This window comes from Monodelphis domestica, chromosome 2 (genome assembly GCF_027887165.1).
Source record: "Monodelphis domestica isolate mMonDom1 chromosome 2, mMonDom1.pri, whole genome shotgun sequence".
NCBI classification, from domain to species: Eukaryota; Metazoa; Chordata; class Mammalia; order Didelphimorphia; family Didelphidae; genus Monodelphis; species Monodelphis domestica.
In genome coordinates this window covers 191,044,502-191,065,250 of record NC_077228.1, presented here as the reverse complement: position 1 = coordinate 191,065,250, position 20,749 = coordinate 191,044,502, and the positions used below count along the sequence as shown (strand labels likewise).

Sequence of the window (20,749 nt, the reverse complement as noted above, 5' to 3'; positions counted from 1 at the left end):
GTCTTAGTCAATACTGTGTATTGGCTCCAAGGCAGAAGAGTGGTAAGGGCTAGGCAATGGGGGTTAAGTGACTTGCCCAGGGTCACACAGCTGGGAAGTGTCTGAGGCCAGATTTGAACCTAGGACCTCCTGTCTCTAGACCTGGCTCTTAATCCACTGAGCCACCCAGCTGCCCCCTGATTAGATGAAATCAAAATGTCATTATGAACAATAAAACAATTACATAGTTAACAGAAATCGGCACTGGTGTGTAGAGCATAGGGTACAGAAGAAATAATACAAATAAATGTAAATAGAGTAAAAGTTTGAGGACATGGGGAGATACTCAGCCTTTTTATGTTGAACAACTTTGACTGCCCATAGGTCACTAGTGCCTTTAGAAGTAAAAGCAGATTCAGGGGAGACCAATGTTTTGATCCCCACAGCCAACATTTAACGTCACAAGAGGGAAGAGAGCTCATTATTTAGTTAAATTCAGTAAAATTTGTTAAATATTTAATCTGGATGTTAATAGTCACTTCCATTAAGGATCTTATAATCTGTTGGGGATGATATGACAATGCACCAAGGTAGTATGGGACAGGCAGAGATGGAATTCAGAATACTCTAGGAAAGTATGGGGAAAGAAACAACACTTTCATCTAGAAGGATTAGGGAAAGGTTCTAGAGGGAGCTGCTTGCTACCTGATCTGAAGAAAGAGAAAAATTTCAAGGAGGTCTTGCATCCCAGGCATTGGGGGTGACTGCTCCCATAGGTCATAACTTGAGACACTGGGGAACTGCTGGGTATGGCTCTCCTGGGACAATTGATAACATGACTGGGGACCACTGGACCTCTTTAATGCTGGGAGGACTAAGAATAGAAAAGTGCTTAACCAGGTAGGTTTCATTAGAAAAAAATTTTCTGGAGGAGAATTTGAATTGATGTCCATCTTGAATATGTGCATATTTTGTTGATCACCAACATAAATTAATTCGATATAATTTCTCATTTCTTTTCTCAGATCCAGTTAAACTACAAAAGAAGCTCTTGCTGATATTTTTTTACTATGTTTTCTAAATGTGTGTTAATAAATGAAAGATAAATTAATAAACCAGCTGTACTTGTTTAAGTTAACAAAAGTGTTGTCTTAATAGTCACAAATGACATAGACTGAAGATGAGTGGTTTCCTCCTCTACTAATTTTAATATGTGCATTTTAAATCTCCCAAAGTGATAGAATGGAAACATCTGCTTTTATTCAGGTATAATATAAGCCAAAGTCTCACTGTACAGTTAACCCTCCTTAGTGTTTTCCTTCCTTTTTGAATGACTGCCTCTCCTCAAGACCCCTACTCCAACCCCCTCTTTCTAAGGTGGCCTCACTTATTTTACTGAGGAGACTGAAGCCATCCATCATGAGCTTCCTCATCTCCCATATACTGCACCTCTAAGTTCTGTCCTCTTCCCATCCTATTATCCTTTATTTCAGTCTTATGGGTGAGGTAGCCCTCTTTCCTATGAAAACCAACCTTTCCACTTGAGCCCTTCTATCATCTTCCTTCCCATTTCCTTAGGAACCTTGCAACATGTATCATATTCTGTTCTCTGTTCATCTTCAGTTTCTCCCTCTGTTATCCCTTTTCTTTCTACTTATAATAATATTCAGAGCTCTCAACCTTAAAAATAAATATCTCTCCTTGGACTAAGATACTTGCTCACATTGATAGCCTCTCTCACTTCTTTTTTTGTAGTGTCTCTCACCCCAATATGATATTTAAACTGCATTTACTAAGTGGCCCTTTATTTAATTGACAAATCCAGCAGCCTTTTTAGCCATTTAACTTCTCTGGATACTTTAGTGCTACTGTAATGCTGTTCTCTTCTGATTTTCCTTCTATAGTCAGTTCCTCCATCACATTAGAATTGGGATGGCCATCCCTCAAGGTTTAGGCTTTGGTCTTCTTCCTTTTCTTACAGACCTGCCCTAGTAGTCCCATCCACTACTCTAGATTCAATTATCCCCTCTATGTATGATTAAGGTCTTATACCCACTTTCTTTCCTTAGCACCAGTCTTAAAACTTCACCTTCCTAGTTAGGCTATCTAGATGTCCCATAAATATTTCAAACTCAGCTCATCATCTCTTTTTTCCCCGTGAAACAACCCCTTCCCCCACCTTCCAACTTCCTTATGTATTGATGGCACCTAGGAATGGTATAATAGTTATGTTTGATATTTTCCCTTTTCCTCAAACTTCCTGTCCCCCTTTTTCACCCTCCATCTCCTCCATACAGATTTTATTAATTGTCAAGTCCTAATAATTCTACCTGGCACAATTATCTGATATTTCTGACATCATTTATATTCCCCACTATTCCCAGTATGTCAGACCATTCATTATCTCTCATTATCTCTCACCTGGACTTGAGCAGTAGAGCCTTCTAATTGGTTTTATTGCTTTCAGTCTCTCCAATTCATCTCATACAAACTGCCAACATAATCTTTAGGCACAAGCCTGACCCTGTCGCTTTCCTGCTCAGAAATTTTCCATCTCTTCCCCCCTTCACTGGCTGTTAGATAAAATATTAACTCAGCCTGGAAGATTGTTCTTCACAGCTGCCTCCAACTTTCATTTCCAACTTTATTTCCTTTCATATAGTCAGCTTTCCAGCCAAAATCTATTACCAGATATTTTCTTATCTTGCCCTGTCCTTTTTCCCTCTAAACATTTGCACATGTTATCTCCCTGTGCCTTGAATATACATTCCTTTTTTCCTGTCTAAATGTTTGTACAAGTTATCTACCTATGCCTTGAATGTATACTCTACCCCCCTCCCTTTGTTGAAATCCTTCCTGCTGATGAGCCAGCTGTTAATTCCATGAAACCTCTGATTTTCCCCTTCATCAAAAGGAAATTTGTCTTGCATTGCCTTCTTACACTGTATGATTTTCTCCATTTCTCTGCTTGCATTATTTTGTATCCGACTTATTTATATATGTATCTTCACTCTCATGTTAGATTGTAAGGTCTTTGAAGGCAAGAACAAGAATAATGTTTATCTTTGTGTTCACAAAGTAAACACTTAATGTTGCTGGTAGGTTTTTGAATGCTTAAACCAAAATAGCTTGTAAGAGACAACTAGAAGGTATGGTGGATAGAATGCTTGACTAGGAGTCAGGAATACCTGAGTTTAGATCTTGACCCAGACACTCAGTAGATGATCCTGGACCACTTTCTTAACCTTTCAGCCTTGGTTACACCTGTAAAATGGGTATGATAATATTACCTACTTCAAAGGATTATTGTGAGTCTCAATTGAGATAAGATTATAAGCACTTTGCAAGCCTTAAAGCATTATACAAATGCTAGCTATTATTGTTAAATGGGAGTTATACTGAGGTAATGTGATATTTCTCTTAGACATTTTTGTATGTTCCTTTGATTCTTTAATTGATCATTCTGTGGCCCTTCTCACTTTTGCAGATATTAATCTCTTCATACCTTTTCTTGAAATAAGTAATAGGCTTGAAGTTAGAGGATTTAAATTTTAGCTCTTAATTTTTCCTGGCTGTGTGACCCTAGATAGTCACTATACCTCTGTTTTCCTCATTTCCTACATGCATGGGATGAAGAGGTTGGCCCAGATTGGTTTTTAAACTCAAATTTTATGAACCCTTTCTCCTGTTTTATTTTTACGTTTTCCATAGATAACTCATAAGAATTTCCCCAGCATCTTTAATTACAGAATCTTGAGATGAAAGAAACTTCAGTGACTATTTAGTTCAACTCATCCCTGAACAAGAATCCACTCTATAGCGTTTCTAAAAAGTAGTCACCCCACTTTTTTTTTTTTAAACGGCCTTAGAGGTGGGTTGTGAGGTGATACCAGCTATTTTCTGAGAAAAAGTCCGTTCCATTCTAGGATAACTCCAGTGTTTTTTGTTTGTTTTTTTTCTTTCATCAAGGTTAGATGCTCTGGTTCTCCCAGCTAGAGCCAAGTCTTATTCCTCTTTCACATGATGGCCCTTAAAATGTGGAACAACAGCTATTAATCATACCTCCCCTAAGTCTAATCCCCTGTTAACCTTGACTCGGGGCTCTTTACTATCCTGGTCATTCATTTTGTATTGTCTCCAGTTTATTAAATGTCATTTCTAAAATGTGGTTCCCCCAAACAACACAGTCCTTTAGATCTGATCTAAAGGCAACCAAAGGTTGATTGTCCCTCACTCTAACCACATGATTCATACAGCATTGTATGTCCATTTAAGAGTTTTTTAAAATTCTTCCTTTTGAGAAGGAATGGATGAGTATTTTTAAGTGTTTACTATGGACACAAAACACCGTGCTTTAAGAGAAGGACATTTAGCACAGTCATTGAATAATAGTGAATTTTTTGTTCATTGTCATGTCTGTCTCTGTCCTGTCCCTTTCTTCCACCTCTCCCTTTCTGTACCATCTTCAATGGCCAAACAGAATGAGAAAAATCAAATTCTGATAGATTTACCTGCTCTCTAAAAGTAGATCTATCATGTTATTTCCCTCTTAGGTTGCTAGAGGGCAGCATTGAACTGTGCAATCAATTGTATGTCTGCTTGGATGTTGCTGGGCTTTCTCCTCCCACCTTGTGCTTGGTCCAAGCTAAATCATTCCCGAGATGGTCATCAACCAGTATGTTTGCCTTTGTCCTGTGTTGCTGCCACTGGATATCTGGAATGTTGGCTTGGAAACAGATTGTTTACCAACGGTTTTCAATCCCTAGGAACCAAGGGCATTGCAAGAACTTCTTTTTACAGAAAATGTAGAAAGGGGAATTAAACTTACCTACTACACTTTAGGGTAGAAATAGCACAGGATGAAAAGGCATTGGATGGTTTGTGATCTGTGAAGGTAGTGGCCAGGATGCCTTCCTGATGCAATCAGATCTTTCAAAATTGGGAGTGGGGCATTTATCACCTATTGTGTGCCAGGCTCTGTGTTAGATGCTATACAAATATCATTATACCTCCAATCTTGGGGGATAGGTTCTTGTATTAGTATTATCCTTATTTTATAAGTGAGGAAAAACCAAGACAGCCAGAGGTTAGTTGACTTGTTTAATCACCAAATTTAATAAGGGAGACTGGATTTGAACTTTGCTCTTCCTGATTTTACTCTGTTCACTTTACTGTCTAGTTGTTGCACAAGGAATTTTATTCTTTTTTAGTTTTAATAATGGATCCGTAGTCCACAGTAGTAATTATATTCAACAGAACATCATATTTGGAAGAGAACTTAGAGGCCATCAAATTCAACCCCCTCATTTTACAGATGAGGAAACTGAGGCACAGGTTTGATGTCTTGCCTGTGATTTATATAGTTAGCTAGTGTCCAACGAGGCATTTGAACCCAGATTTTGATTTTAAATTAGTTCAACATTCACTATTCCATGGTACCTCTTTGAATATAGTCCTATTTTTCCTTCATATGGGAAGGTGAGATCCTTGATTCATGAACTTGGTACCATCAGTAGTGGTGATGGATTTGATTCATCCATGTTTTCTTTATTGCTCTGACTGATGGCAAGATGATTAATGGGAGAATGGTGTTGTTTGTAGGCATTGCTGAAATAAAACTCTGAGTGCTTTGACTGCTAAAAAGATCTTGATCTATGATACCTGAAAATCTTCCTTTTTTCAGATCTGATAATTTCTGGAGCCTTTAGACTTACAAAGGGATCAGATTCAAGATTTTGTCAGAAACTGAGTACTATAGTGCACAGAGTACTGAATGCGGAGTCAGAAAGACCCAAGGTTAAAACATGCTCAGCTACATGACCCTGGACAGGCTATTTACTTTCCTTGAGCTTCGGTATCCTTATCAATAAAATGAAGAGGTTTGACTCCATATTTTCCAACTCAAAATCTATGGATCTATGAACTCAACTTGCCACTGAAATAACCTGCACTTCTCTCACTTAAGGAGGGACTGTCGTACAGTGTGAGATGGCAATTACATCTATGTTGCACCATAAGACACATCAGAAATTTAAGTCTTTGGTGGACTGTATTCAGTCTTTGCATCAAATATTCTATGAGCCACTGAGAATCAGAATAATAATCCTTGTCTGACTTGAGATTATTATCAAGGACCATATTGTGAATGAAAAGACCTTTGTCTTAACTAGGTTTTAAATGAAAGTTCCCTAACATTGAACTTATCCTACATTTCAAATATAGTCACCCTAGTCATAATATATCATTTTTAAGGTGTTTTAGTATTTTCTAATATTGAGTATTATTTCATTGATATCCTTTAGATATATTGGTCTTTAGCCTTTTTTTTTGGCTTTGTCTTTTCCTGGTTTATTTGGAACATATTTGTGTTATCAAAAAAGTTTGCTAGCATCTTTTTTTTTTCTGTTTTTGCAAAAAATCATGTAATTTTAGAATTAATTTTAATGTCTGATAGAATTCACTTGTAAATTCATCAGTTGACATTTTTTTCCTTTGATTGGGACTTGAATGACTGGAAGAGAGAGTAAGACTGATTACTGTGCAACTCTAACTCACATACAAGTCTAGACATCATTGATCCTCTTCACAACTAAGTTCAAACAACATTTTATACATGTTATACTTCCCTATTAAATTATACATTCTTTAAAGTCAAAGCATTATCATTTTTGCCTTTACATTCTTAAGGACTAATGCAATGTTTTGCACATAGTAGGAATTTAATGAGTAATTTTTAAAATGGGAATTAGAATTAGGCATATATAGGAGGAGCACCAGACTTGGAATCAGGAAGAAATACGAATTGAAAAAGGGCCTCAGACACTTACCAAATATGTGACTCAATTTTTCTCAGCCTCAGTTTCCTCATCTTAAAATAAGGATAACAATAGTACCTATTTCCCAGAATTGTTTTGATGATCAAATGAAACATATTTATGTACAGATATCTATACATATATAAATAGAAAGATAGATCTTTGCAAAACTTAAAGCACTATGTGAATGTTAATCATTATTGTCATTAGTATTTCTTTTACCAATAATTATGAATTATGAATTGGAATCCACAGTGAATCATTGAACTCAACCTACTAGCTTTGTGATCTCTGCATTTCTCTGAAACTCTTTCCCTAGTATTAAAATGAAGGTAATGATAGCAAACCTTCTACCTTAGTATTGTGAGGAAAGCCCTTTAGAAACTTTAAAGTACTATGAAAATGTGGATTATTGTTACTATTTTAATAGCAGCAGCAGCAGTAGTGACAAAGAAGATGCAGAACAAAGTAGCTTGCTTCTTCCCTCCCTTCACTTTTGTTTTTTGCTGTAATGCCAGCCTCCATGAGTGTGTGTCTTTAGAAGCCTGTGAATGAAGTCCTGTTTTACTCACAGAATTGTATGCAGGCCCTGAAATGATTATTAAAGAGGAAAACCCCTCAGGCCTTATTTCAATTCCATAATTAACTGTGAGCTTTTAAACACTCCAGTCACATGATGGTACATGTTGGCTTTTTAAATCATAAAGGAATGGGTTGCTTTGTGAGTTAGAATGATATAGCTAGTGCTTCCTCCCCCTTCCCTCCCTCCATTTCTGTTTTCCTCTCTCCTCCCTCTTCTTCTCTTCCCCCTCTTCTCTCCCTACACACTCCCTCTCTACCCTCCTGCCCTTCTCCTCTCCCTCCCTTCTTTCTTCTTTCTCCCTGCTCTTCTCTCACTCTCCCTTTCCTTCTCTCTTTTCTCTCCCTCTTCCTCTCTCTCCCCTCCTTCCCCTCTCTTTTTCCCTCTTTCCCTTCACTACTCTTTTTTTCTCTTTCCTTCCCTCTTCCTCCTCTCTTACCCTTTGTTTTTTTCTCTTCCTTTTTTCTTGATTCTACCCCCCCCCCTCTTTCCTAATTCTCTCTTTTCTCCTTTCTCCCCTCATCCTTTCCAAAAGTAGTTCTACTTTACATATTTTCCCTCCTTTTTGGAAAAAAAAGTGACTAAAAGTAATTAATCCTTGTTTTTTGATAATTTGAGAACAACACATCAAAACCTAACCCCTCACCAATTGACTGTAGAAACAACCCAGAATCTGAAGACAAAGCAATACTAGATTTGGAGATAGCAGACCCAGATACAAATCCTGCCTCTGCCACCTTCTAGCTGTGGGGCTTTGAGTCAATAAATCACTTCGTGTTGTTGGGCTTCAGTTCCTTATTTATTAAAATGAGTGTGTTGGGCTAGATGACCTCAAAGGCATTTTCCAGTTCACAATCTGTCGAGACAACTGAGTAATGGATAGAAAGCTGGCCTGGAATTCAGGAAGGCCTGGGTTCAAGGGACTGCCTCTGATCCACATTGTCTGTGGGGCCCTACACAAATCCTTTAAGCCAGTGGTTCTCAACCTTTCTAATGCCGTGACCCCGATATACAGTTCCTCATGTTGCGGTGACCCCAAACCAAAATATTATTTTGGTGGCTACTTCAAAACTGTAATTTTTCTACAGTTATGATTCAGAATGTAAATACCTGATATGCATTATGTATTCTCATTGCTACAAATCAAACATAATTTAAACAGTGATTAATCACAAAAACAATATTTAATTATATGTTGAGAAATATTAATCCAGCACGAGGCAGCCTGAGCGCTGGGGCGGGAGGTAAGTCCTGCCTGGGGAGGGGGTCCACAGATGCCGCCTTCTTCCTGTTGTCTCCCTCCAGCTTGACCTGAGGTTTCACTTTGCTGGGGTTACTCGGCTTAGTTATCTGCTCTAGGAGTTATCTTCTCCAGATCTTGTTCTTAACCCCTCTGGAGCCAGGGGTGCTCTCTCAGGGTCTCTGTTTGAGTCCAGTCTTCAGGCAACAGGGTAAATCCATTGCTCCTCATAGGGGGAGGACTGCTGATAGGTAAATAATATTAGTACAATGTGCGGGCAGCAGGGTCCCCGTTCTTTCTGAGATCTTGCTGTAAAGCAGCCTGATTTCTCAGCAGCTAATAGCCATTGGAAATATGTATTTTCCAATGGCTTTAGGTGATCCCTGTGTTTTGATCGTTAGACCCCACAACCCACAGATTGAGAACTGCTGCTTTAAGCGTTTGGTGCTTTAAGGATATCATACTTTCTCCACATCAATGAAACTACAGGCGAAGGCTGTATCTCCTAGAAACTTTTGTTAGATATTCCTCATTTGGGGAAGGTGGGAACCCCATTGTGCTTCCCCTGAATGTCTGGCAAAACAAATTCCAGAGAAAGAAGTAGTTTGGGAAATGGCATTTTGCTTTGCTCAGTGTCCTCATTTATAACTTAATAGGTATGTTTAACATCATAGTATTCTTTGGTTGTTCTCTAATTTTATTTATTTTATTTAAAAAATTTCTTCGTGTCCTAGAATTAGTGCTAAGTATCGGTTCCAAGGTAGGAAAGCAGTAAGGGCTAAACCATTGGGGTTAAGTGATGTGTCCAGGGTCACACAACTAGGAAATGTCTCTGGTCACTTTTGAACCTAGGACCTGCCATCTAGTTGCCCCGTTCTTCAGTTTTATTGATTCTTATCTTTTATATCTATATCTAGGTTATTTCTCAGTACTGACCCCCCCCCCCCAAAAAAAAACACAAAAAACCCTGTCTCTAATCAATATTTATTAAGTGCCTATGATGTGCTAGGCACTATACTAAGCAGTAGGGATATAAAGAGTCATAAAACAAGTCCCTACTCTCAAGGAACTTATGATCTATTTAAACAAAAGCAAACTGACACATTGACAGTATCTGACTGCATATGCTATATTTTGCCACTGGTCCACCAGCTCTCTAATAAAGGATGCTTTACCATTAATCTGCTGAAGTCAAGATTGGTTATTGCATTTATTTAGACATTTTAACATAGCTTTCCTTTACATTATTGTGATCATTTTGGATATTGTTCTTGTGGTTTTGCTTATTTTATCAATTCATACAAATCTTCTAGTTTCCCTGAAATTTCCCATGTGGTATGTTTCTTATTCTATTCTTATTCTTATTCTATTACTTTGATATTCTAGTTTGTTTAGCCATTGGAGTCCGAAAGTTCTGAATTCAGTATGGCTTCTGGTACTTACTGACTGTGTGACCTTGGACAAGCCACTTTAACTTCTGTTTGCCTTAATCCCCTGGGGAAGGAAATGGTAAATGATTGTGGTATCTTTGCTAAGAAAACCCATATGGGATCACAAAGACATAACTAAACAGCAAACTGATAAATACCTACTTCATTTTTTTTACTACTACAAAAGATAGTTGCTATAAATATAGATATCAAATCAACTAGAAATTAAGTACTTACTCTGTGGCATAGATTGTGCTAAAGATAGGCCTACAAAGAATGTAAAAAAAAAAAAGAACCACCTTCCTTGCCTTCAAGGAGCTAACAATCTTAATAGGAAAGATAATGTACAAATAACTTTATACAGAAGAGATAGACACAGGATAACTTTCAGATAAACTCAAGAGTGGAGGCACTAGCAATAAGAGGGATTAAAGGTCTTCTGTAGAGGTAGGATTTTTAGCTTAGACTTGAAGAAAGCTAGGAGGCAGAAATGAATAGGGAGAGTGCCAGACACGGAGGGCAGCCAATGAAAATACCCAGTATGGGTATTGTAGCTTGGTGGGAAATGAAGAGAGAATTGCTCTGTATCCCTCCTTTAAATGAAAGTTCTGGGAGGAGCCCTTCACTTTTCACACAGAGGGAGGGATCCCAGCAGTAGAGGGTTACTTTGGAAGTGTCATTTCTAGGATCAGAGTGACTGAAAGCAGCAAAACCTATAAGAAGTCTATTTGTGTGTGTGTGATAAGGACCTGAACTAGGATAGTGACTGTGTGAAGAGAATTGTTGAGAGTAGAATCAATTGGACTTAGATTAGACTGATGACTAAATGAGAGGAAAGTCTAGGATGATTTTGAGGTGAACCTAGGTAATTACAAGGATGGTGGTGTTAGGTGTAAAAATCAGGGTTGTTGAATGATTATATTATATTTGTGGTCACCAGGGATTAAAATTCAATCCCAATGAAATATTCAAGTCAGTTTAGGATTTTTATGGTGGTTTAATTACATTAGAAGGAAGAAATTAAGAAGGAGAAGAGGAAAGGGGAAGTGGACTGCTCCGGTCTGGTCTGAGCCAGGCAGGAGTTCAGGGGCCTCAGCCAAGGGGGCCTTTTCCAGAAAGCCAAGGGAAAGGTATGAGATTTTCTCCAGCCTAGCCTAAGCCAAGGGAGGTTGAGGCCTTGGCCAAGGTGCCTTCTCAGAAGATTAAATCTAGCTCCGTTTCCAGCCATGAGGCCTCCTCCAAGATGAGGGGCCTCCTAGGAGGATAGTGCTTTTTAGGTGGTCAAGGAAAGGAGGAATCTGCCTTACCACTCACCAAGGTTGCTCAGGGAAGAAGCCTCACCTAAACCACACTACAGAGCCAAAACACCGCAAGCATGCCAAAATGCCACCCAGAGCTCCCAACGCCTCCCAGGGAGTGCTCACAGGAAGTGATGCAAATTATATAGGCAATTCTTTACATCACTTCCTGTGTCTCACATATACCAATGGTAGCTTAAGCTTGGCTTAGGACAGCCCAGGGAGACAGTCAGTTGTTTCTGACTTGTCACTTGCTATCACATGCTGGTCATAGGCCATCCTCCTCTATAATTAATCCTTAACTGGAGGTGTGTATACATTCCTTGGTTGCTAAAATTCTAAAGACTAAGCAGGGTGGAGTAAATCTAAAATTCACAGTGGGGTGTACCACAGAAATAGGGAACCTGAGAGAAGTTAACCTAAGGTAGGTAAAGACAGTGAATTCCATTTTGGCTATGCTAATGTCAATGGGGTATCCTGATGGAGGTGTATTTGGTGATGTGGTAAGAGATTTATTAGACTGCATGTATTGATTTGAAAATATGCTTAGATATGATAGACCAAGGAAAATAGCATAAGGTCACAAGAGAAGAGAGCTCATGATAGAGCCCACACTTTGTGCATGTGCATGTGCATGTGTATGTGAGAGGAGAGAAGAAAAGAGGAAGGAAGTGGGAAGGAGAGAGAGATGGATGATAATTATACTATAAAGAAAACTTAGAGATTAGGAAAGCCACCATCATGTTTCTTTTGTTCTCCGCTTTAAACATTACCACATGTGCTTCTTCAACAGGTTCTTGTATCATAGTCTCCAGTTTTGTAATCATCTTAGTTGTGCAAAATAAGGGAAGAGAGATTTTGCATTTAGAAGAGAGACCAGTCTCTAGGAGGGACCAGCTGAAGAGAATGGAGGAGGGGTGAAGAAAAACTCAGAGTTCAAAGGAGGAATCAGAACCTTGGAGGCAACTGGTAGGATTACTTCCAGGCTAGGATGTGGAGAAAGGTGGATTTCCTGAAAGTGAGAAGCCCATTCATTTGAGATTTATTTTACCTTCTGAAACCCTGAAATAACTCCACTAAGACTCAAATCTTCAAGAGGGATTGTGGATTTGGACATTTGACCAGAGCCATCTGGATCCTTTCTTGGAATATTTCTCTCTCTCTCTCCTTTACTTGTCCCTGGACTTATACCTTTACTTGTCCCTGGACTTATACCTTCAAGGTTTAGTTAGTTTGAGAGTAGGGGCAAGAAAGGAATTGGCAAAAAGGAGAGGTCAGGACTGAGAAGCCTTTGGCCTCCAGACTTTGAAAGGACAATCTGCAAAAGGGGAAAATCTTTAGGGCTTCCCTTTTTTTTACCCCCTTTTTTTTTACTTCCCTTTTTTTACCCCCTTCCCAAAATTTTCCTCCCTTATACCCCTGTCATTCTCTTCCTGCTTCAACCTTAATAAATCATTTTGAAATTTAGAACTTTGGGTTTGGACCTGTCCCTAAATAATATAACAAAGGGGATTAGAATTTGAAATCACTGAGACAGAATTTCAAGCTGAAACTCAAAAGGACAGGATCTCTCCCTATAAGTAAAGGAGGAAAGAAACAATCCATTGTCTCTCTATTACCCCTTTCCCTCCTCCCGGTTTCCTCCTTCTTTACAGTTAGTTGCCTTCCTCTGGACCCATTCCAGCTTGTCAATGATACTATTTTTTTATAATTCAAGGTGAATAGGAATTAACCTTTAAAAAAAAGGTGATCCTTTAGATGATTTAGTGGCAATCTTGAACATCTAGTTTAGGGTGAGGGCATTGCTCTCCATTTGCAGGGTATGCACACTTACCCTCTCTCTTTCTGCTACAATTTCTTCAGTTATAAAATGGGGATAACAATAGCATGTGCCTCCCAGGGTTTGGTGTTTTTTTGGAAGATTAAATGAGATAATAGTAAGTTAGTACACATAGTAGGCACTTAATAAATACCTGATCCTCTCTCTTCTTTTTAATTTTATGTATTTTAAGGCAGCTGGGTGACTTAGTGAATAGAGTACTAGGCCTGGAGTCAGGAATACTCAACCTTTTTGAATTCAAATCTGTCTTTAGGCACTTAATAGCTGTGTGACCCCAGGCAAATTACTTAACCCTGCTTCCCTCAGTTTTCTCCTCTGTAAAATGAGCTGTAGAAGGAAATGGCAAACTACTCTAGTATTTTTTACCAAGAAAACCCCAAATGGGGTCAATGAGGAGCCAGACACAACTGAAATAAACAAATAATAACAATTTTATTTTGTGCACTTAATAAAATTCCTCTGGCAACGGATTCATAAGTTTTGCCAAACATTTCCATGATACAAAAAATTTTTTTCTAGGTTTGAGGCCTTTAGAAGGTCATATAACTAGTTTTTTTTTTTTTTTTTTGCAAGGCTAGGCCAATAATCTCCTTATACTTACCCCTGGATATTTAGCTTTTCATTAGGGCCCAGAAGTTACCTCCTGCCATGCACTTTTGCATTGAAAACTTCAGTGTTGCTTAGTGGTTAGAGCAATAGACTTAAAATCAGAAAGACAGGTTTTCTAGTCAGCTTACTATGAACAAATTTGTTAGTTTCTCTGAACCTCAGTTTCCCTGTTCTTGTCTGGTCCTGACTCAGTCCCTCAATAGTTTATATTTGATAGTGGAATGAAATGAGACTGAAGTTCATATGGCAATTAACATAAGGAGGTTTACTGAACCATAGCAGGAGAAAGATAGTCAGTAAGGAATATGCACATAGGATACCCTGGGCTGATTTAGCTAAATGAAGCTCCTTTGCCTGAGTCACCCATTAAGGTTTTCCAGTCAAGCCTTAGAGCAGTGATGGCGAATCTTTTGGAGACTGAGTGCTGTATCCCTCTCTCCCACTGAATGCTGGTGTACCCTGCCTCTCCCCCTCACACACACAGGGAAGGGAGGAAGTGCTCCATTTGGGTTGATGGACAGAGAGGTGGGTGAAGTGAGGAATGTCCTCAGTGAGTGTAGAGAGGGGGAGGGGAGTGGCATGAGCACTCTGCTCCCCTTCAGCTCTGCCAGCTCTTCTGCCTGTGAGCTACCCACCTTATCCTCTATACACTCCCATTGACTGCTGGGCAGAGGGATGGGGGATGGGGAAAATGTCAACACACATGGTGGAGAGGGGGAGGGGAGTAGCTCCACCCAAGACCCTCTGCCTTTCTAGTAACAAACTTGGGGTTGTGAGGTGTGAGAGTGGAGGCAGGGAGGGGACAGCCACATACCCACAGAGAGTGCGTGGCATGCCATCTTTGGCATCTGTGCCATAGGTTTACCATCACTACCTTAGAGCATGTGTGTAGCTTCTTATGGCTGTTTAGTGCTCAGGAGACCGTAAAGTGATGTCAGTAGCCTGAACCTTCAGACCTCTGAGTTAGTCAAGTGTTGAGGATGTTTTCAATACTTTAAAAGGAAGAAACAGACTAATTTTTATGGGCATTGGAAGGGTGGATTATTATTCCTACATTTTCCCCATCTATAAATGCAGATAATAATAAAATGCAGCACCTGGCAATAATCAATGAAATAAGGAATAAAAAAACAAATTTGTAAAATTTTTAGTACTTTAGAAATGTGAACTGCTGTTATTTCTATTATTGGGATGTTAAAAAATAGTTGAATTCTTTTTTTTTTTTAATGAAGGGATAGTCCTGGGAAGAGGATCTGTTTTTTTAAGAAGTCTGTCATCTCTGCAAAGGAGAGTAAGTGACTTTTTCCCTATAGGTGGGATTCAGTTACCAGCTGTTTTGACTAACTTGCTTCTTCCTTTAGTTAAACCTGATTAGCCAGTTACCTCCCATTCTTTCCTGTGGCCTGGCCTGATTCGGAGCTCAGGCAGAAAGAAGCCAAGACTCTCTGTTGGTATGCCAGGACACTGATGCCCCTAAAACATTCCTGCTTGACTTGTGCTTGCTTCACTGCAGTTCATCATATCAGTAGCCACGTGGCTTTTGTGATAAGACACTCCATCTCCCCAAAATAGCATTTTCATCATCTGTTCGCCATGCCTGGATTTCACTCCCTCCTCATCTCCACCTCGTGGCTTCCTTCAAGTGCCAGCTAAAACTCCACCTTTTATTTTGTTTTATTTTTAATTTTTATTTGGTCATTTCCAAACATTATTCATTGGAAACAAAGATCATTTTCTTTTCTTCCCTCCCCTCCCTCCCACCACCCCTCCCATAGCCCACTCACAATTCCACTGGGTATCACATGTGTTCTTGATTCAAACCCATTTCCATGTTGTTGGTATCTGCATTAGAGTGTTCATTTAGAGTCTCTCCTCAATCATATATCCCCTCCACCCCTGTAGTCAAGCAGTTGCTTTTCATCAGTGTTTTTACTCCCACAGTTTATCTTCTGCTTGTGGATAGTGTTTTTTAGATCCCTGCAGATTGTTCAGGGACATTGCATTGCCACTAATGGAGAAGTCCATTACCTTCGATTGTACCACAATGTATCTGTCTCTGTGTACAATGTTTTCCTGGTTCTGCTCCTTTCGCTCTGGATCACTTCCTGGAGGTTGTTCCAGTCTCCATGGAATTCCTCTACTTTATTATTCCTTTTAGCACAATAGTATTCCATCACCAACATATACCACAATTTGTTCAGCCATTCCCCAATTGAAGGGCATCCCCTCATTTTCCAATTTTTGGCCACCACCAAGAGCGCAGCTATGAATATTCTTGTACAAGTCTTTTTCCTTATTATCTCTTTGGGGTACAAACCCAGCAGTGCTCTGGCTGGATCAAAGGGCAGACAGTCTTTTAGCGCCCTTTGGGCATAGTTCCAAATTGCCCTCCAGAATGGTTGGATCAATTCACAACTCCACCAGCAATGAATTAGTGTCCCTACTTTGCCACATTCCCTTCGGCATTCATTACTTTCCATAGCTGTCATGTTAGCCAATCTGCTAGGTGTGAGGTGATACCTCAGAGTTGTTTTGATTTGCATATCTCTGATTATAAGAAATGTAGAGCACTTCTTCATGTGCTTGTTAATAGTTTTGATTTCTTTGGCTGAGAACTGCCAGTTCATGTCCCTTGCCCATTTATCAATTGGAGAATGACTTGATTTTTTGTACAATTGATTTAGCTCTTTGTATAAAACTCCACCTTTTATGAGAAATCTCTTTAATGTTAGTACCATGCTCCCATGAATTCTTTCCAATTCATCCTGTATGGGTATCTTGTTTGTTTGTATGTATGTATGTAGTTTTTATGTTGGCTCCCCTATTTAGATTGCGTGCATTCTAAGGGCAGGGGCTGCTTTTTGCCTTTCTTTTTAGCTCTGGCACTTAACACAGGTGAACACGACGACCAGCACCTCTGATGTGAGGCTTTTCAGGGCTGCTTTCATCCTTTGGTGCTCACCTGCCAGCCAGCTCTCACCTGTGTCTCCAAGAAGCTGGAGCATGCCTGTGGCCACACCCCAGAAAAACTACCTCAGCAGATGGGCTAAATCAGGTGGAGAGTAACTGATGGGCCTCAAACTCATCATTGGTGAGTTACAGAGTATTTATATTTTGAAGCCTTGCAAGTCTTTGTGCTTGTAAGGGGAATGTTAAGCATTAAAGTCTCCCTGTTCTACCTGCATGGCTGTGACCAGCAGGGTAAAGAGAGGTTTCTAAGGAGCATCCAGTGCATCATGTCAAGAGGAAACCTCTGACCCTGGAATTCCAATTCTCACATTTGATCTTCAAAATAACTCTGTGAGATAGGCAGGACAAGGATCCTGATGAGGAAATTGAGGTCCCCAGGGATGAAGAGAAAATGGAGACATTGGAATTACAATCCAGGTCCCCTGATTCTTACTATATCTCTTTCTTCATTATTATCATCAATCATCAGTCAATTAATCAATTATCATTTGTTAAGCATCTACTATGTGCTAGGCATTTTGCTAAGTAAGCTTGGTGATTCAAAAAGAGCCAAAAGACAGTCTTTGCCCTCATATGGGGGGCAGAGATATTAGAATTAGAGAGGACCCAATTCCCTCATTTTATAAGAGAAGAAACAGAGGCCTCAACAGGAGAAGTGAATTGTGCACACTAAATTAGAGGCAGAGTTGAGATTAGAGCCTGAATGTTTTCATGAAGAAGCTAGAGCTGTCCCTGCCATAGCATAATGCTATCAAATCCTATTTCCCCTCAGAGAGGCTCCTAAGCATTTTTTCTAAGACTGTGCTTGGCTTTCCCCATTCAACTTACCTCTGTGTTGTTCTTTTCTCTCCTAGAATTCTTCTGGGGCAGATTCCAGGAAGAGTAAGGAACAAACCACTGGTGGTCTCCTGTGTGGCTTTCTACGTGACTCTTTGTTAGGGTCAGGAAGGGGACAGCTGTTGGGCTGAGGGTTTGTCCTCAAATGCTGCTGCCTGCCATCCATGAATTCCCTTTGGTTGGGAAATACCTTTGACAGTTGTAAATTGTGGTAAATTACTCTGAGACCCTCCAACTTGAAATAAAACCCATTTTATGTTTATACATTTTGAAATTGTGGTATGATTTAATTCTCATAATAGATATTGTAAAATACACAATGCCACAGAAAGATATTAATGAATTTTTACAGGGTTGCATTTCACAAAAAAGGATAACTTCTCGAGGGAGACTTCCAGGCTCCTGGTTCTTTAATATATATCATGGAGAACATTTCATTCTGCTGCAGGAAAATGCTTGTTTTCATCCTTCTCCCAGGATGACACTTAGGTTGGGGTCGGTGCTAGTGGTCTCCCATTCTCTTATTAGTGGAGTAAGAATTTTTTGATCAAATTTAGGCATCTGGAGGTGTTTTTGGTTATTGAATTGATGCAAGAAAGTTATCTAATGGGGGCACTGATTGGGGCTGCTTTTAATTCAATCTCCCTTTGGAATATTTAGGTGTATATATGTATGTACATATATACACATATACATACATGCATAGATATATTTTTAAACCCATACCTTCCATCTTAGTATCAATTCTAAGACAGAAGAGTGGTGAGGGCTAGGCAAATGGAGTTAAGTGACTTGCCCGGGGTCACACAACTAGGAAGTGTCTGGAGCCAGATTCCAACCCAAAGTCTCCTGATTCCAGGCCTCCCTAGCTGCCCCATATAGCTATATTTTAATTCATATTTTTAGGGGGTTAGTAGTTTCTACCTGTGTGGACCCCCTCCCCTGCCCACTCAAATCACTTAATTTTTTTCTGCTTCAGTTTCATCAACTGCAAAATAAAAAGTAAAGATAGTATCTAGTTCCCAGGTTTTTGTGAGGATAAAATCAGATAATATTTATAAAGAATTTTTTAAATCTTTAAAGTACTATATAAATAATCATTATTACTTTAATATATAGTATTTGGTAGAAGCAACAAAGGGGCAGCCAGGTGGCACAGTAAAATGGCATGCTATTGGGAAGACTTGAATTCAAGTCTAGCCTCAGATACTTACTCTTTGTGTGACTTAATAAGTCACTTAACCCTGCTTGCTTCCATTTCTTAATTTATAAAATAAACTGGAAAAGGCAAAGGCAAACCACTACAGTATCTTTGTCAAGAAAACCCCAGATGGGGTTAGAGTCAGATGATCCCAAAGAGACCAAAGATAGGGGGAAAGGATCTACTTGCACTAAAATATTTATAGCATTTCTTTTTGTGGTAGCAAAGAATTGGAAACTGAATGGATGTTCATCATTTGGGGAACAGCTGAACAAGTTTAGTATATGATTGTAATGGAATACTTGTGCCTTAAGGAAATGATGAACAAGATGATCACAAAAAACCTGGACTTACAGAAACTGATGCAAAGTGAAGTGAGCAGAACCAAGAGAACGTTTTACACAGAAACAGCAATAATGTATGATGATCAGCTGTGAATGACATCATTATTATCAGTAGTGCAGGGATCCAGGACAACTCCAAGGTTTTCATGCCACTCTAGGAGGAACTAATGGAGTTTGACTACAGATTGAAACATACCATTCTTCGCTTATTTCCTCCATGAATTTTTCTCTAGTGAGAGTCTTCTTTCACAACATGACAGACCTGGAATGATGTATTGAGAGAGCACATATGCAACCTATATCATATTACCTGCCATCTCGGGGAGGAGATAGTATTGGAAGAGAAAGAGGGAAGAGACATTTCAAAATGTTAGAAAATTATTATTTAAATTGTATCTATATGCCATCTGGAAAAATATATTAAAAAGTGAAAAAAATGAGGAATTGGACACAATTGAACAAGAAGTATCAAAGAGTAGTAGGTAGATGAAGTTGGAGTCAGGAAGACATGAATTCAAAGCCAACTCTGACATTTACTAGTTGTGTGACCCTGGCCAAGTCATTTAACTTTTCATTGTCTCAAATGACTCCTAGGGACTTATATAATAATGATAACAATAACAGCATTTATACAACACTTTAAAGTTTGCAAAGAATTTTACAAATATTATTTCATATAATCCTCACAATCATGCTGGAAGATAGGTGCTATTATTACCCCCTTTTACAAATGAGGAAATGGAGACAGAAAAAAATTAAAAATTAAATTCCCAGAGTCACATAGTATTTGAGGTCAAATTTTGAACTTGGTTTTCCTGACTTTAGGTCCACTGAGGCACCTAGTTGCCTCATCTATTACTAAATCATAGATGGCTTATTATCTATGATGGTGGAAGAAGTTCCCTAGTTTAATGATGAAATAAATGATTGTTGAATGGATCTTTTGTGTTTTTGAATAAACGTTTTGGTGGAAAGATTGCTGGACTTCCAGTTAGGAGAGATTTGGGTTTGAATCTTGACTTTTGATACTTTCTAGCTTGGGCAAGTCAGATTTCATCAATTAAATGGAGGATAATAAGATTCACACTACTTACCTTGTACAGTTATTATGAAGAAATTGCTTTGTAAACCTTAGTATGCTACAGAAACGTGAATTGTGCACATATGCCCTACAAGACAGAAAAGAGATGGAGGTCTGTTTGACTAGGTTTTCTTGCTAATGAAGTTGTCATGGATAGTAATCAGCTCTGCATTCTGCTGTGCGTGGCAATGAAACCACTCAAACATGTTTATTGCTTTGTAATTTTACTTTTTGATTGCTTTATTGGCTGCATATTTCTAGTTTAATGATGAAGAAAAAATGAGGGTTCTTCGAATTCTTCAATGCTTTAGGAATTGGTTGATTCTGATGGATGGAACTAGGGCTTGACCTTGGGATTTCCTCCAAATGGCTAATGACCTTTTACATACCATGAAAGGTTGTTATGATGGGAATAATGACTGGGGAAGGAAAACCAGTGGGTAATTAATCACATTGATTTAGTGTCCATAAGCTTGGTGAAAACTAGAAAGAATGGATCTGTGAGACCAGATTAGACCTCTGTCT

The 20,749-nt window shown here is 39.0% G+C and overlaps 1 protein-coding gene and 1 long non-coding RNA gene across 3 annotated transcripts in view; both read left to right on the top strand.

Annotated features, from left to right (window-relative positions):
- The window catches only part of UTP18 (UTP18 small subunit processome component), a 47,644-nt gene extending 46,522 nt beyond the window's left edge, over nucleotides 1-1,122 (top strand). The window contains exon 14 of the mRNA XM_056816600.1: nucleotides 1,005-1,122. The gene's annotated coding sequence lies outside the window, so the exon portion shown is untranslated. The remainder of the gene's footprint in view (nucleotides 1-1,004) is intronic.
- Nucleotides 1,123-9,962: 8,840 nt separating this feature from the next.
- On the top strand, nucleotides 9,963-17,862 carry LOC103093591 (uncharacterized). 2 transcript variants are annotated; one of them, XR_008916339.1, is made up of 3 exons: nucleotides 9,963-15,082; nucleotides 16,669-16,882; nucleotides 17,616-17,862. It is a non-coding gene; the product is annotated as an uncharacterized LOC103093591 (long non-coding RNA). The 2 variants fall into 2 exon arrangements; XR_008916338.1 differs by having other exon boundaries at nucleotides 9,963-16,882.
- Nucleotides 17,863-20,749: the final 2,887 nt, after the last annotated feature.